Genomic DNA, 15,546 nt, shown 5'->3' with positions numbered 1-15,546 from the left:
AACTTCCTTTGTCTTTGTTTTGGGTGATCCTCCTGACCTGCAATGTCCTTCTTGCAACCTGCAATTATCCAATGGAAATTAGGTTTATTTTTATTTTTCTTTTTCTCTTTTTTTTTTGAAAAACAACTAGGGCGCCTCATGGAGGTTTTCACCCTAATTGCCTGCCCTGGGCGCCTCCAAGGGAGGTTTTCACCCAGAGATCTTATTCTCTTTTCTCTTTTTTCCCAACCCATTGACCGCCTCATGGAGGTTTTCAATCAATGAGCCAATCTAAGGCGCCTCCGAGGAGGTTTTCACCTTAGATTTTTATTTTCTTCTTATTTTCATTTTTTTCTCTTTTTCTCTTTTTTCTACCCTACCCTACTTGAAAAACAAAATCATTTTCAAGTGTAAGAATACTTCCAATGGAGCCATGTGCACATCGAGATTAGTGACAAAATGATGTGAAGGCTCGAAATGCTTGCTTTGACAACTATCCAGATTTCAGAGACAAAATGATCTGACTTTGAAGGGATCAAACATAGTTGAGGAAGAGAGTACCACTGCAACTTAGTGATGATCTGAAACCATATCTCAATATAGCTCTGATATCCTTGGTCCTTTTGCTGATCTGGATCATTCTCCATATCTTCTTCTATCATGACCTTCACATCTTCCTCTTTTTGCTGACTTTTCTCTTTACTACATGGAGGGTTTGATCGTAACCATGAGGGAGCTTTCTCGATCTTTGATTCTAATCTCTTCTCTTCCTCAAGTGCAGCCCATGGTTCTTTGATCTCCTCTTTTGAATCTTCTTTTGCCTTTGGCCCTTCAATGTTGTCAATATAATCTCTGCTTTGCAACACTCTTCCTGAGCTATGGTGAAGATCGTTGAGGTCAAGAGGAGTCATTTGGACATGTTGTGCCTCAGCTTTGCAATTGGGTTGAGCTACTCCATTGTATGGTTTTGGGAATGGTGGTACGGGTAGCTGAGTGGGGGTGTATATTTGAGATGGATGTGGATGGGGTTGTGGTTGGGCAAGCATTTGGGGTTTCCTTGGTGGAGCAAGAGGTGATGGTTGTGGATGAGCAGGTGGTGGAGGAAAAGAAGCAGGAGGAGTGTTGTATTGGGGCCTCCACCCCTGCTGAGGTGTATTCCACTGAGGCTGTGGCTGAGCATAAGAGTGAAACAAATGAGCAACTGGTTGGGCATAATATGGATCTGTGAAGGAACAAAGAGGAGGTGTGAACCAGGAAGGATGAGCAGGGGGACCCCAAGAAGGCATGAAAGTGGCTTGATAAGGGTCATAATAGGTCTCAGATGTCCCTTGCAGTTCCTGCTGGTAAGATCTAGGTCCATGTGGCCTCCTTTGGTTCATATAATAGAGTGATTCAGTGACTCCTTTGGCTCTCTGATATGCAGCGTTAAGTCCAGGCAAGGAAGAGCACTGATTCGTAGGATGGTATCCTTCACAGACGAAACACACTTCTAGGGAGTGCATTGGACATTCGTTCCTAAGATGCTTTCTAGTGCACCTAGGACAAAAGATGACCAAAGCCCTCTTAGCTTCCTCTTGCTTCTTTTGGATCCGCAAGGTATCCAGTTGCATGGCAAGAAACTGTCTTACCTCACTCTTGAAATCTTCCATCTGATTTTCAAATTCATTTTTGGATAAGGTACTGCTCCCAACATTTCTGCTTGTAGCCATTCGCTCTAGAGGAATGGTTTCTTCTTCTTCTTCCCTTGAGGTTCTTTAGATATGTCTTACTGTCCACCTAAGGGTTCTTTAATCACATCCATCAAAGAAGAGAGAAGGTTGGCTGTGTGAAGTAGTGGGGGTGTTGTGCAATCATTTTTCTGAATTATCTCTACTCCTACAAGGCATGAAAGGAAATCTTTTTGGTTGATTTTTGCCTTTTTTTTTTCTTCTTGTACCTGCAAAACTAAAATAGATTGAACTGCAACTAACTATCTTGCTGAAATGAAAATGCGGAATTGAAATGAAAGTAGGAAAGGACTAATCTATTTTGCTCAAATGAAATTACAGGAATAAAATGCTAGGCTACGCTTGCGGAATTGAAATTCTAATGTACGCTTGCAGAAATGAAATTGTGGAATTGAAATGCTAATCTATGAAAGCAGGAAATACTAATCTACTTTTGCAGAAACGAAATTGCATAATGGAAATGAAATAAACTGCTTAGCAGAAGGTTGTAGTGGAAAATAGAAAAAAAGCAGCAATCACCAATACTCTGATGCTTCCCCAGCAACGGTGCCAAAAAGAGTGGTGAGCCCCAGTATTGCAGCAATAATGCTGCAACTCCTGGAACTCCCTTCTTTAATTTTATCAACCTGGTAGTTTGTAACAAACTTGGAAGCGACGGTACTGTATGCACAAGTACTATCTCTTGCCACAGCTGGCACAAGTCCGCTAGGAGCTTAAGCCAACTTCTATGAGCTCTTAGAAGAAGCTTTTTAATTGATGAATGAAAGCTAACTCAAAGGGGCTAATTTACTTGCAGAAAGAAACTAGAAAGCAGAAAGGAAATGCAAACCCTAGCAAACCCTAATTTTACCAGCTAGCCCTACTGATGCGAAAAAGAGGATGCAAGCTACTGAAAGAGATGCCATTGACTTCTAGGAAGGTAAAATGCATGTGTCTAAGTTATCACTATATGAAGAAAACATCTTTTTGTATTTTTGAATAAGTTGTCACAATTATCATGCATACAATTTAACTGTTTTTTACTGTGCAGAGGTGGATTGGCGAGAGGAAATGCTTGGAAGAGGTCGGGAAGGTTCAGAGAGGGCATAAGGGGTCCCTAACACCCTTCCAGAGAGTTTCATAGAGTTTGGATATCAAGAAACCTCATTCTTGAGCTTCTACAGGAAGTCTGCAGGGGTTCTACAGGTGTTTCAGGAATTTCTATAGGATGTTCAGAAATTTCTACAGGATGTTTAAAAACTGGATTTTGGAGGATGGGTGAGTGAGGGAAGATGCATGAATGGATATGGAGGTAGGATAGGGGTCTGAAGTGGCCCAGGGACTGGTGGATGGAGTGGTGAGAAGGTGTAGATAGCTAAGTTTGCTCAAAGAAGGCTGAAACAATGATGTACAAAAACTAGGGTTATGTGAGCAAATGTGGCAAATGTGAGGTAAGGATTCTAAGTAGAGGGTGGAGTGGATGGTGCTGATGGAGAATAAGCAGATGGAGTGGTACAGGTGCTCTGCAAGTCGTTTTTCCAATCTGAACCAACAAAGACTTGTAAATTCAAAGACTTGTAAATTCAAAGACCTAGTTACGTTGACCTAATTTCCTAGCTGTCAGTAAATAGAATGAACAGAAGTGTGACCTGCAATGAAACCATGTATTTTAACTCATGCAACTAAGCAAACGAAAGTCTGAACTTGTAACCAACTTCTACGCATGAATATCAAACACTAGCGATTGCATGGCAAAGCAAAATCAGTGTTTTTGTAGGCAGCAAAGTCATCCTAGTCACAGCTCCTGATCCCATTGAGGGAGAGGTGAAACCACAGATGTTTGTTGGCCCTTTGCTTGAAGCTTTTTCTGTTAGCAACCGATCAATTAAATCTGAGCATGAAAAGTTATTTTACTCATCAAAAACAACCTAAATACCAAAACAAGATTTAAATAGCAGATTTTATTCTAAGAATGCAGCAAAAACACATAAAGATAAACAAAGGAGGTACTGGGCACTTGAGATGGGCCCAACCCCAAGAGCTACAACCTCCTAAGAGAGATTTAGAGCTGGTGCAAAGCTGGATTCATCTTTATTGAGCGAGAAAAGAAGAGTTACATCAAAACTTTCCACAAGGGAAAGCTTGAAAATGTGCTGAAATGCAAAGCTAATCTACTGACTGAAATCAAACTACAAACTAGCTAACTTCTGCCTACAAAGTGACTAACTACTGGCTAACCAAAATGAGGCCCTAAGCCTTCTTATTTATACAAATTGGGGACCCCAACAACCCTCCTAAACTTTAGGAACTCGGCTGCCAAAACTTGTAGTTAACAACACTTTCACTAGCACTTGCTCGGCTGCCCTTGTGATAATTGATTTGGTGGCCCTTGAACTCCGAGATGATGGTGGAGAATTTGAGGTAAGGGCCCATAAATGAAGGGGACACCTTCCTAGAAATCCTCTCCCTTGTTCTCCCATGAATTTGGCTGCCAAGTGCTCATTAAAACCTTTGATTTTGTCTCCAAATTGACCAAAAAGACTACACAAAGCACACATTAGACTTGTTGGCATAATGACTAACCCAATTCACTCTATTAGCATAAATATAATAAAAAACATGCAATAAACTAATGAGAATGGTGGATTAAGTCAAATTAGGAGGTTGAATGAGCCCATATAATTATCCAATTTTGGGGCTCATCAAGAAGCACTAGAAGCGAGCGAGGATGATGAAGAAAAAATCATGCATCATCTATTGGTTGCCGGAATAGGATTACGCTACGCAAGATTAGTAACACACCTCTACCTTCCAAATCCTTTTGTCATCCAGTGTTCTAACCACACTTCTTACCTCTTGAGGTACGTTCATCTCAGGTACCAAACTATTTATAAATAGCTATCAAATCAAATGGCAATAGAATCGGTTTATCCTGACACGGACCTAAGCTTCTAACTCCCTCCCACAGTGCAAGGTTTATTGGGAAAGCTTATAGCTCATGAGAAGGCAGGTCGAACTTCCCATGGCGAACACCTCTCATGGTGAGACATGAGGCACAATCACGACTACTCCCAATCCATCCTCTGTGAAAATATATGTGTTTGGCAGCGGAGTTTCTCTGAAAGCACTTGTTCTCTCATTACACCTCTTGTGGTGAGGCAAGAGACACGCGTAGACCATGCAAAATTTTTATATATTACAGCTATCCATCATTTTATTTGTATGTAATCATTGTGGACATAGCATAGTAATGATCCTACACAAAACTCTATGTGGGACCTACCATGAGGGCCATGTCTCTCATCATCATTTATCAAAACTTTGCCCTCCTTAATCTTGGCCTTCATTCTGTGGGTGGAGTCCATGTCTCTGCAACTTATTCATATATTGTAGACCTGCCAGGTAATTTACTCCGTAAATAATGTATAAAATATTTTTAGTTGTTTATTAGTTTCTGGACATTTGAACTCAAGGCAATGAATTTGGGGCCTTTTTGTCATATATTTTGTTAATAAACAGAATGTATGAAGCACTAATCAATGGCTTGGTTGGTGCCGTGACAGGGATTTTTTCTCAACTGATCACATACCTTTTACAAACTGTAAGCCGAAACTGTAGGCAATTTAAAATTTCATTTGTGTTTATCCCATATTCAGATTTTCTACTTTAAAATATTTGTAGTTTATATTTTAAATTAAAAAAAAAATCTTCTATTCCAGATCCGGATTTTGAATACCGTTCATAATATTTCTCTCCTCTTATTTATTTTTTCTTTCCTTTTGGAATACCTATTTCTACAAAACTTGGAATCGAGGTCAGCATTTACAAATTCAATGTTTTTATCTATTTTTGTCCTGATTCAAGCAATGTGTATTGAATTCCAGTAGATCGAACTTCCAGAGTTGTGGCTGCTCCAATTCTTTCAACAAGATCAGTATCCATGTATCAATAAAATCTCAGAACGGATTGTAATTAGACTTTTAAAAAGATTTTGATTTTGAATGTGGTAATCAAAAGTCAGAGTTGCCATGATATATTAAGCATCAACATTTTCACCCTGATTTCATGTGCCATGACAGTACAAATATCACCTAGCTCTTGTCCTATTTAATCGTTCTTGCTTATAAGTAGAAATGGTCATGAGGATTTACTGATGTTCATAGACTTGTTCCCATATGGTATATCAAGCCAAGACCCCAGAACAGTTGACAGAATAGGTTTCCATTTTGCAAATGTATCGAGAGTGCAACTTTTGCAATCTGCAGCAAACTTCAATTGCAAAGTTAGTACTCGATCTGCACTATATCGAGATACTTGTGAAAATTGAGTCTCTCTGTCCATCTCTAGATCCATCTATCAGTGTGGGAGTGTCTTCATGCTTTTGTCTGGATAATAAGAGAATTGGTTCAGTTATAACATGACTTATACTTGTTTCATGGATTTGATACAACAATCTATGTACCATGCTAGCAGTCCTTAAATGTGTCAAGGAAAGTGTGTGCACCATAACGATGCCCTTGTATCTATCAAGTAATCCTTCAGTGCCATTTTGCAAGTGTGTTTCATGTGTGATGAAAATCACAAGGTGAAACCTAATGCAATATGAGGTGTAATAGGATGTACGACTCCGAACATCCATGTACATGGGATGACAATATTCCTTATGTTTAATGCAACTATAGCATAAGTATTCACAATTCTATTTATCAACTCTTTTTAGGCATCCTTGAGGTTATGTTTAATGCAACTATAGCATAAGTCTTCACAATTCTATTTATCAACTCTTTTTAGGCATCCTTGAGGTTATAGTCATAGGCCCCAATTAATGTAGCCCTACCTTTGCATCAACACAGGAAGAGTCCTTCCCTGCTGAAAGGGAAGCAAACAAAGATTCCAAATTTGTTGAATGGATCTATCACATCCAGTAATAGGTGCAGGAAATTTTGCAAAAAACAATGCCAAGTATCAGCAGTGCTACGATTGGCACCGGGCTTGACATCAGTACAAGGTTGGTGATTAAGTGTGGTTGCACTTGCAAAAGGAGTTACTTATAGGGCTTGCTAGAACTCCTCCCAAATTAGAATCCAAATGACCCTTTAGCTTCTCTAATTACATAATGAAAGAAAAGGAGAAAGAAATTTTTTTTTTCCTTATCCTCTATACATTGTTCCAAAGACACTGGTCCTAGGGAAGAATGCTGAGTTGGCATGTGACATTGCATCATAACTATTGAAGCTTCCCTATCCAAATTGAAGCAAATCTTGAAAGATTCCTGGTACTTTTTTTCTTCTAAGACTTTGGCCTTGTCTAAACACTTCCAAGCATCTGAGGCACAACATTTATTATAAAAATAAGTAAAAAAGGGTATCCTGTCATCATTCTCCGGATACTGTTGTTGCCACTTAGAAAGATCATCAAGCATCTTGGGGATGTAATACAGCTCACTCCTGATCTGCTAAGCCAGTTGCAGAGAAGAATTACACTACCCATTAGCTGACAAATTTCAATTTTTTAGATACCACTCTATCGTGAAGTAATTGGTGAACAAACCAATTCTGGGAAAAAGAATTTGCAAATGGATGTGACAATTTTGTCTTAGCTTAATGCTTTGGAAGGTAGACTACACTTCACATGAAGACTTGTTTGGTTGTGCACTGGGTCATTCGAATTCTCTTGCCCCCGATTGGGATTCTTTCTGCTTCACTTCAAGGCAGATCTTGCATTCACTTGTTAGACTTGTAACTAAAACATGTTGTTTTTAGGTTTGTTTTCTTATGCAGTTGTTCCTTGAAGCTTTTCACAGCCTCCTTTTCTGTTCTTCATTTCGTAGCCTAATCCATTTATTCTTTCTTATTATTTCCGAATATCTTGGCTTAAACTACTCAGTAAAACCTGACAATGGACAAGGTCATAGGACATGAATAAGTGATTGTAACTTCAATATATGTCTTTAACTCACTCTAATTGTCATAGTTTGGCCTAAATTTTGTGCTCTTAGGGGGGCAGAGTGTATTGATAATGCATTGATAGTCTTTGAAATGCACACTAGGTTATGAAACTACAAGCAGCTTATCAATATACCATGCTTATTATTGGATTAGTTCATATCCTTCTACCCTTGGAACACAGGTTAAACACATGCCACTCTTAACATAGGTGTGAAAGCAGGAGATAAGTGTATGCTTGCCCTTATTGCATAAGCATATGAAATTACTAGGTACTCTTTTGGTTTCAGAGGATTGCAAATGTCAATAAAATTCAGAAACTAAATAACATTTAGCTGAAAGAAATGAACATTCAGAAAGAAAGAAAGAAAAAGGTGATCAAAATCTTCTAATTGCTTCACATGATAATCCTCAAGCTTATTTCACTGAATTTCCAGATCATATTGATTTAACATTTTTCTCTGCAAGCTCTTCTCTTGAGGATAACATAACAAAGGATTCGATAGAAAATGGAAAAGGCCACCATCATTTCCACATTCATCCACAGTCTACCTTTTTGCAATCCTTGTTGTTGCAATATATCTTCACTAGTGGTTGCACATACATTGAGCTCAGGATACCACGAGAAGCATTTGGTTGCCAGGCTTGAGTACTCGTTTATCAGAAGAGAATCCAGAGGATACTTGTAAAGAGATATATAGTGCATAAACAGCCAATACTTGGGGATGTTATCCTAGTATGGTGAATATGAGAGAGTTTCCTGTGATAAAATAAGGTGCTCCAAACTATGAGCAAAAAGAAGAGAAATGCATTCCATGTGCTGCTGAGACCACAAGGGTATTAGAGATGACATATGATGAAACTCTGTAAAAACCCCAAGCGTTCATCCAGACCACGTTGGTTATAACCAACCTTCAAGTACACAGTTCCAAGGCCTACCCCTGCAACTATTGCCTGCATAGTTCTTGCAAGGAATAACTGTTGTGTTCTGTAGATTATCTTGCAAAACCTGCATGACAGAGTATAGATTTCAGAGTATCTAGAATTGGCATATTCAACCCTGTCATCTCCATCATCATCAAGACCAATTTGCTCAGGATTAACAACACTAGCCAGACCTGCAAATGGGCCTTGCAAGTTTCTTTGTGGCAACCCCTGCTCTGTGAAAACATTCCCAGAAGAATCATGATCAAAATTTTCGGCGGTTTCACTGATGATTTCCATTGCATACTCCAAGGCATTAAGCTGTGGGGGGATTTTTCTGCCCGCAGATTCAAGTGACTCATGCAGTGACTTCAAAGATCCATGGTATGCTACTAAGCCCTTCGTAAGGATCAATAAAGAGCTTATCAGATTCAGAATCCTGTAGCAGGATTGACAGTCTTTGAAATGCACACTAGGTTATGAAACTACGAGCAGTTTATCATAGCTATATCTACATAATGAAACGTGTTTGGAATATGTATAAGGTTTTAATCTTGTTTGTATACTGTACTCTTTTTATTCATGGGATTTCCTCTACTAAACTCTATTGGAACTACTGGTATTACAACTCGTTATTGATATCATAGCAGGTAAGAGCTTCTCGATGATCACCACCAGGGCTTTCAATGTTAATCTTTCGCTTCTGTGACAAAGTTTACTTAGATGTAGACTGACTTCTTGCCTGGCTGAGTGGTTGTGGCATGGGTCTGCTCTTCCTGGTCCTGCTCCTCAACTACCACTTCTATCCCCCAAACAACTTTTACCAGGACCTTGTATTTTTGGTCGAAAAGGTCCTACTTATGTAGGATTGCTTGTTGTTGCACGATAGAGCAGCAAGTTACTCCTTCATTTGAGTTGCCTCCCTTGGATGAGGAAGGGAATTTAGTGTTGATTCCTTAGGAGATATTGGAGGTGAGAGAGAAGGTTGAGGAGTATTCCCTTCTCTTCAACAACCTAAGCAATAAAGGATTTGTTATGCCTATATAATTCTACCATCCCAAGGAATTGTTATGTCTACTTTGGGAGGATCCTGTATCTGGAATCCAGTGCAGTAGCTCCTCATTTACCTTCTCATTTGATGTATTGGCTCTCTTCTCCCTAACCCTGCTCTCAATTCTCTCCACTTCATCCTTGACGGAGGATGGAAATCTATTCTAATTTATGGTAGCATTTGGATGGCTCCATGGCTTCCCTTTGGGCCTAGGTTAGTCTATAATGTTCAGTCTTTTCAATTGGATTTTGATGGGCTTGAGGCCTACCTCTTCTGGTAGCACTAGTCCTACCTGCTACCAGAAGTGGGACAGTACAAAAAGAAGTGAGGTGAGCTTGTATGTCTTAATGTCCTTGTGCAATCTACAAGTGTTGAAGTCTTGCATTGAATGGGTGGAAAGATCAGAGGAGAAATGCATGTATGTATATATATAGGATGCATGCTTTGGTTTTGATGAGTTCGTGATGCCGTATTAGAATCTACACATGTTTCTCCTCCATTCATATAGATATTGGAGTATGATGCTTATTATACTTAGCACTGTGGAAGAAGCAAAGCTATTCAATTTCAATTTCAAAGCAAACAAGAGGATAAAGCTACCCCTATTTGATGCATAAAACCACCCCTATCTAAATCATTATCTAGTCTACTACCCTCTTTCTAAACATGAATGAATAGTCTACTACCCTTATATGAATCATGGAGAAAACTAACCCAAATTCCATTCTATAGAGAGCTACCCCTATTTGAAGTTAGAATGAGAATCCATCTCAATTTACAATGATATTAGATCAAAGCCAATATAAGATGTGAGCATATATCAAGAAGGAAATCATACTCGAAGGCACTTGAGTTTGTAGTTAAGAGGCAGAGTAAAACAACAAGAAAAGTGAGTCTAAAGTGGATTATGGATAGTAAGTATGAGATAAGGAAGGTGACTAAAAGGTAACTAACATTTGAAAACTAGAATTCTATCACGAAACTGCTGATTCTTATGATTCTGACATTCAAGCTAATATAGCCGATTACATCCAAGGATATAGAGACTCCAATGACATACGCGGATATAGGAAGTGCTAATAATAGGCATCTCTAGATACGTATAAGAATAGTCATTTTCAATTAATGAAACTGGCATTCTAAAATGAAAGCTTATTAATACTAGCAGATCATAACTGTTGTATTGGAATTTCACTAAATTTTGACATTTCAACTGCTTAGACTTGGTCAAATAAGACTTTCGATTTGAGACTTATGATTACTACTGCTGCTAAGGGATGGTTGACTAATGTTGCTAAGTCATTTCAATTGACTGTTGATAGGCTAATAATAATGGAAGTTGACTGATAGGCTAATGATAAGGAGAAAGTAGTTTCATGATCATACGATAGTGAATAGCATAAACTAAGCTATTAGCTATATTAGGGATACTATGTTCTAATATCGTACCTTATTTGCATATCTAAAACACACAAGCTTACAGATCCATGAAACCATTTGTATCAAGTGAGCTTAGCAATGTTGTTCAGTAGGAAGGAGATTCACTCCAGCCAAATCTTCCTCGAAGCTTTTCACAGCCTCCCAAGCAACTTTGCTACTCTCTGGTTCCATATAGATATTTCCAACTATTTAGTAAAACCTGGTTCCATATAGATATTTCCAACTACTTAGTGAAACCTGACAATGGACAAGATCAGAGCACATGAATAAGTGATTGTAGCTTCAATATATGTCTTTAACTCACTCTATTTGTCATAGTATGGCCTAAAGTTTGCGCTGTTAGAGGGGGCAAATTCTATTGATAATGTATGGACAGTCTTTGAAATTTGTATCATTTTCTCCCATAGAATAACAAAATTCCCCTCAAATCATCCCTATTATTATTGTCATGATAGCGTATTAGATAGATCGCCCACTCACAACTACTCGCTTTCGCTCGTCCTTCCAATCAAGAAATCTATCCAAAGGTTGTTCTTTGTCTTCCTTGTTCTTCATGGTCAAGGTGTGTCCCTTCGGTCTTTGCCTTGGAGTTTCTTGTCTTTACTCTATTGGAACTACTGGTATCCAGTGTGTTGTAGTTATTCATACCAATATCGTAAGCTTCTCTAAGCAGTGTATAGCATAAACTAAGCTTCTCTAAGCTGTGTATAGCCTCTCAAATGCAAACCTGCCAATGCACAAGGTTAGAGGACATGAATAAGTGATTGAAACTTCAATATATGTCTTGAGATAGTTTTGGGATTAAACTGCAACAAGCTAATATGACTGGCCTTAAGATGGAGTCCTGATCCATTCAATAGCAGCTTGTAACTAAATCCTGTTGTTTTCACTAGCTCTATAGGTAGACTACACTTCACATGAAGACTTGTTTGGTTTGTTTTATTATGCAGTTAAGAACAACTTGACTTTGCTATAGGACTCTAGGGATAGCAATGCTCCCACTATTGCAAAACATGGCCTTCAAGCTTAAACCAGGCAAAATCAATCTTTTGCTTCTCACTTGATGCCAAATTTGGGGTCGCAATGCTCCCACCATTGCTTTCAACATTCACATAGAGCGAAGACTAGCTACCGTGCAGCCCCTCTTGTTTGAACTAATAATCATTTCATTTATGATAAATTTACATAATATATACTTAAATATACCATCATACTCAATGTAACATATCATGAATATCACATCATACAATCTAGTAATATGAATAAAAAATTTGAATGCCAAAACACACAATTTTGTATTTTTTTTTATAGATTTCTTTCGCATAATTAAATTTAATTTTCTTTACCACAATTTGGGACAATTAAATCCAAGTTGGCTGTATAGTAATAAATATCATACTCTGCAACAATACAACTAGGTCAACATTTTGGATTAATGAACATGTATACATATAATACTTAGGTTAAATAAAATATATTTAAATATAATGAAAGAGGTTATGTAAGACCGAGAAACATCACATAAAAATGAAAGTTTTCCGCTGAGTAATCATAAATACTAGTATCCTTTAACTACTGAGTAATCATAAATACTAGTATCCTTTAACTACTGACAATGTTTAAAAACTTCAAGTTGGACATGCACCTAAATAATCTTCCCACCTTTACAAAACAAAATATAGATTACTTATATTACTCATCTTCTTCAACTAAAAATTGATAAATACATAAAACATGGATACTAAAAAAAATTCCAATCTTTACTATAAACGACACTTCAAAACCACTGACAATATAACATATTACACTAGGTGAAGAATAACTTTATTAAAGTAATGGAAACAGTGTTAAATGAAGAGAAACAATCATGGAGGAAATATGAAACATTTGGTTAAAATTTATGAAAAACCAAAAACCCACTTGCCCGAAATTATAGAAAGGCTTAAAATGAAATTTTGACAGCTGTGGGATTTGAACCCACGCCCTTTCGGACCAGAGCCTAAATGTGGCGCCTTAGACCACTCGGCCAAACTGTCATATGATTTAAATATTGTTTTATTTATGGGTGTTAAATAAAAGCATATAGGTTAGTGCAATGCAAGTTTCATATCATCAGTTCTGTTAAATTAAAATTTGTATCTCCCAAGAATTCTATGCGGAGTAAAATGCGTAACTCAATGGGACTGTATCTCAAATGGTGGACTACACATTCTGCATTGGAGTGGTACAGGGTTTGACACCTCGCATCTGCCTTATTTAAATCTATTTTCACTTAATAAATTAGCCTGTCTGTTAACCTAATTAGATTACTCGGCCCAATTCGATATTTAAATAATTGTTTTATTTACCGATGTAAATAATCAAAAGATGAGAGTAATATATATGTGAAGAAAAGTTAATTTGAGGTGGTTAAAGTGGTTTGTTTTTTAAGGATTACTAAGTTATTTTAGCTGGTGTGATTTTTTTGAGTAATGGTAATGAGTCAATCTGTATTTACAAATTGCACCCAAAAATCACTATTTTTACTATTAATTTCACCACTAAATTATAAATTTTTCCACCAAAAAAACATGCGCCTAAAAAAAAACATTAAAACCCAACCCAACCCAATTATTATGGGAAATTCCCATCTTAAACTGGGATTTTAGGTGGTGTGATTTTCTTTGAATAATAGTAATGAGTCAATCCGCATTTACAAATTACACCCAAAAATCAGTGTCTTTACTGTTAATTTCACCATTAAATTATAAATTTTTCCAAAAAAAACATACGCCAAAAAACAAACCCAACCCACAACTATTATGGGAAATTCCCATGCTTAAACTGCGATTTTTACATTTAAAGGTTTATACAAATCTGATAGATGTGGGCTTTGAACTCAAACATATTATTATGGGCAATTCCCATGCTTAAATTGCGATTTTTACATTTAAAGGTTTATACAAATCTGATAGCTGTGGGATTTGAACCCACGCCCTTCCGGTACAAAGCCTAAATTTGGCGATGTAGACAAATAAGCCAAACTATCAGATGGTTGAAATATTATTTATTATTTTAGTACCATCAAATTTTGAAATGTTTAAATGATTCTTTCGATGCTATTGGCGCTTTATGCACTCAACCTATTTTAATTTATTTTCTCCTTCTAGTGGTTAATATGATTAAGTCGCAAATGGGGATGTAGCTCAAACGGTAGAGCGCTCGCTTTGCATGCGAGAGGTACGGGGTTCGATACCCCGCATCTCCAATGTTCCTGACTGTTTGTTTAGCGCTAGTTTCAGAGCTGTATTTTCACGGTTAATGTTTTGCTCTCTCCTGGTTTCAGAGCTGTATTTTCACGGTTAGGGTTTTGCTCTCTCCATTGTCCTGTGCGTTTTGTTTTCTTAAAGCGGGTTTCAGTCTCCTGGTTTCAGAGCTGTATTTTCACGGTTAAGGTTTTGCTCTCTCCATTGTCCTGTGTGTTTTGTTTTGCTCTCTCCTGGTTTCAGAGCTGTATTTTCACGGTTAAGGTTTTTTCAGAGCTGTATTTTCACGGTTAATGTTTTGCTCTCTCCTGGTTTCAGAGCTGTATTTTCACGGTTAGGGTTTTGCTCTCTCCATTGTCCTGTGCGTTTTGTTTTGTTAAAGCGGGTTTCCGTCTCCTGGTTTCAGAGCTGTATTTTCACGGTTAAGGTTTTGCTCTCTCCATTGTCCTGTGTGTTTTGTTTTGTTAAAGCGGGTTTCAGTCTCCTGGTTTCCAGTGTGTTTTGTTTTGTTAAAGCGGGTTTCAGTCTCCTTGTTTCAGAGCTGTATTTTCACGGTTAAGGTTTTGCTCTCTCCATTGTCCTGTGTGTTTTGTTTTGTTAAAGCGGGTTTCAGAACTGTTTCTTCACCGTGCAGGTTTTGCTTTTTTTAGAGTAGTTTATTAAAATCACAAGATCTACGTGTTTCGAACCAATTAGTGTGGGTCATCATCATGATAAATGATAGATCTTGTGATTTACGTCAAAAAAATCTAGTAAACTTGATATGGATCACAGAGATCTCAATTCAATCTTGCTTTTTTTTTATTTAATAGTGTATTAAAATGATAAAAATATTTTTTGCAAGTTATTTTAAAGGTTTGATTCACAAAAGTTATATGGGTTTTTTTTAGTAATTTATTAAAGTTATTTTGAGGATTTTATTTATAAAAGTTATTAGTTATAAAAGTTTTTTTATTTAATAGTTTATTAAAATAATTTTGGCAAGTTATTTTGAGGTTTTGATTTACAAAAGTTATATGGTTTTTTTAGTAATTTATTAAAAATATTTTGAGGATTTTATTTATAAAAGTTATTAGTAATTTATTAAAGTTATTTTGAGGATTTTATTTATAAAAGTTATTTATTTGTATGGTAATTCATCTCTCCGATGAATCTGACAAGGACTTTGATATTAAGGATTTTTTGGCTGATGCGGAACCACGACGGGTGACAGGAGGCAAGGTTGGTAAATGGCGACGTCGGAGTATTGACCCTGA

The 15,546-nt window shown here is 37.3% G+C and overlaps 2 non-coding genes across 2 annotated transcripts; one reads left to right on the top strand and one right to left on the bottom strand.

Annotated features, from left to right (window-relative positions):
- Positions 1–13,001: 13,001 nt before the first annotated feature.
- Positions 13,002–13,081, bottom strand: TRNAQ-CUG (transfer RNA glutamine (anticodon CUG)). Its single transcript has one exon. It is a non-coding gene; the product is annotated as a tRNA-Gln (tRNA).
- A 1,138-nt stretch (positions 13,082–14,219) lies between these two features.
- Positions 14,220–14,292, top strand: TRNAA-UGC (transfer RNA alanine (anticodon UGC)). The gene has a single exon. It is a non-coding gene; the product is annotated as a tRNA-Ala (tRNA).
- Positions 14,293–15,546: the final 1,254 nt, after the last annotated feature.

Source organism: Pinus tabuliformis, chromosome 4_1, assembly GCF_031772625.1.
Source record: "Pinus tabuliformis cultivar Carrire ecotype Pingquan chromosome 4_1, CPIR1, whole genome shotgun sequence".
Lineage (NCBI taxonomy): Eukaryota > Viridiplantae > Streptophyta > Pinopsida > Pinales > Pinaceae > Pinus > Pinus tabuliformis.
The sequence above is the reverse complement of the archived record's forward strand: the minus strand, read 5'-3'. Positions and strand labels throughout refer to the sequence as shown.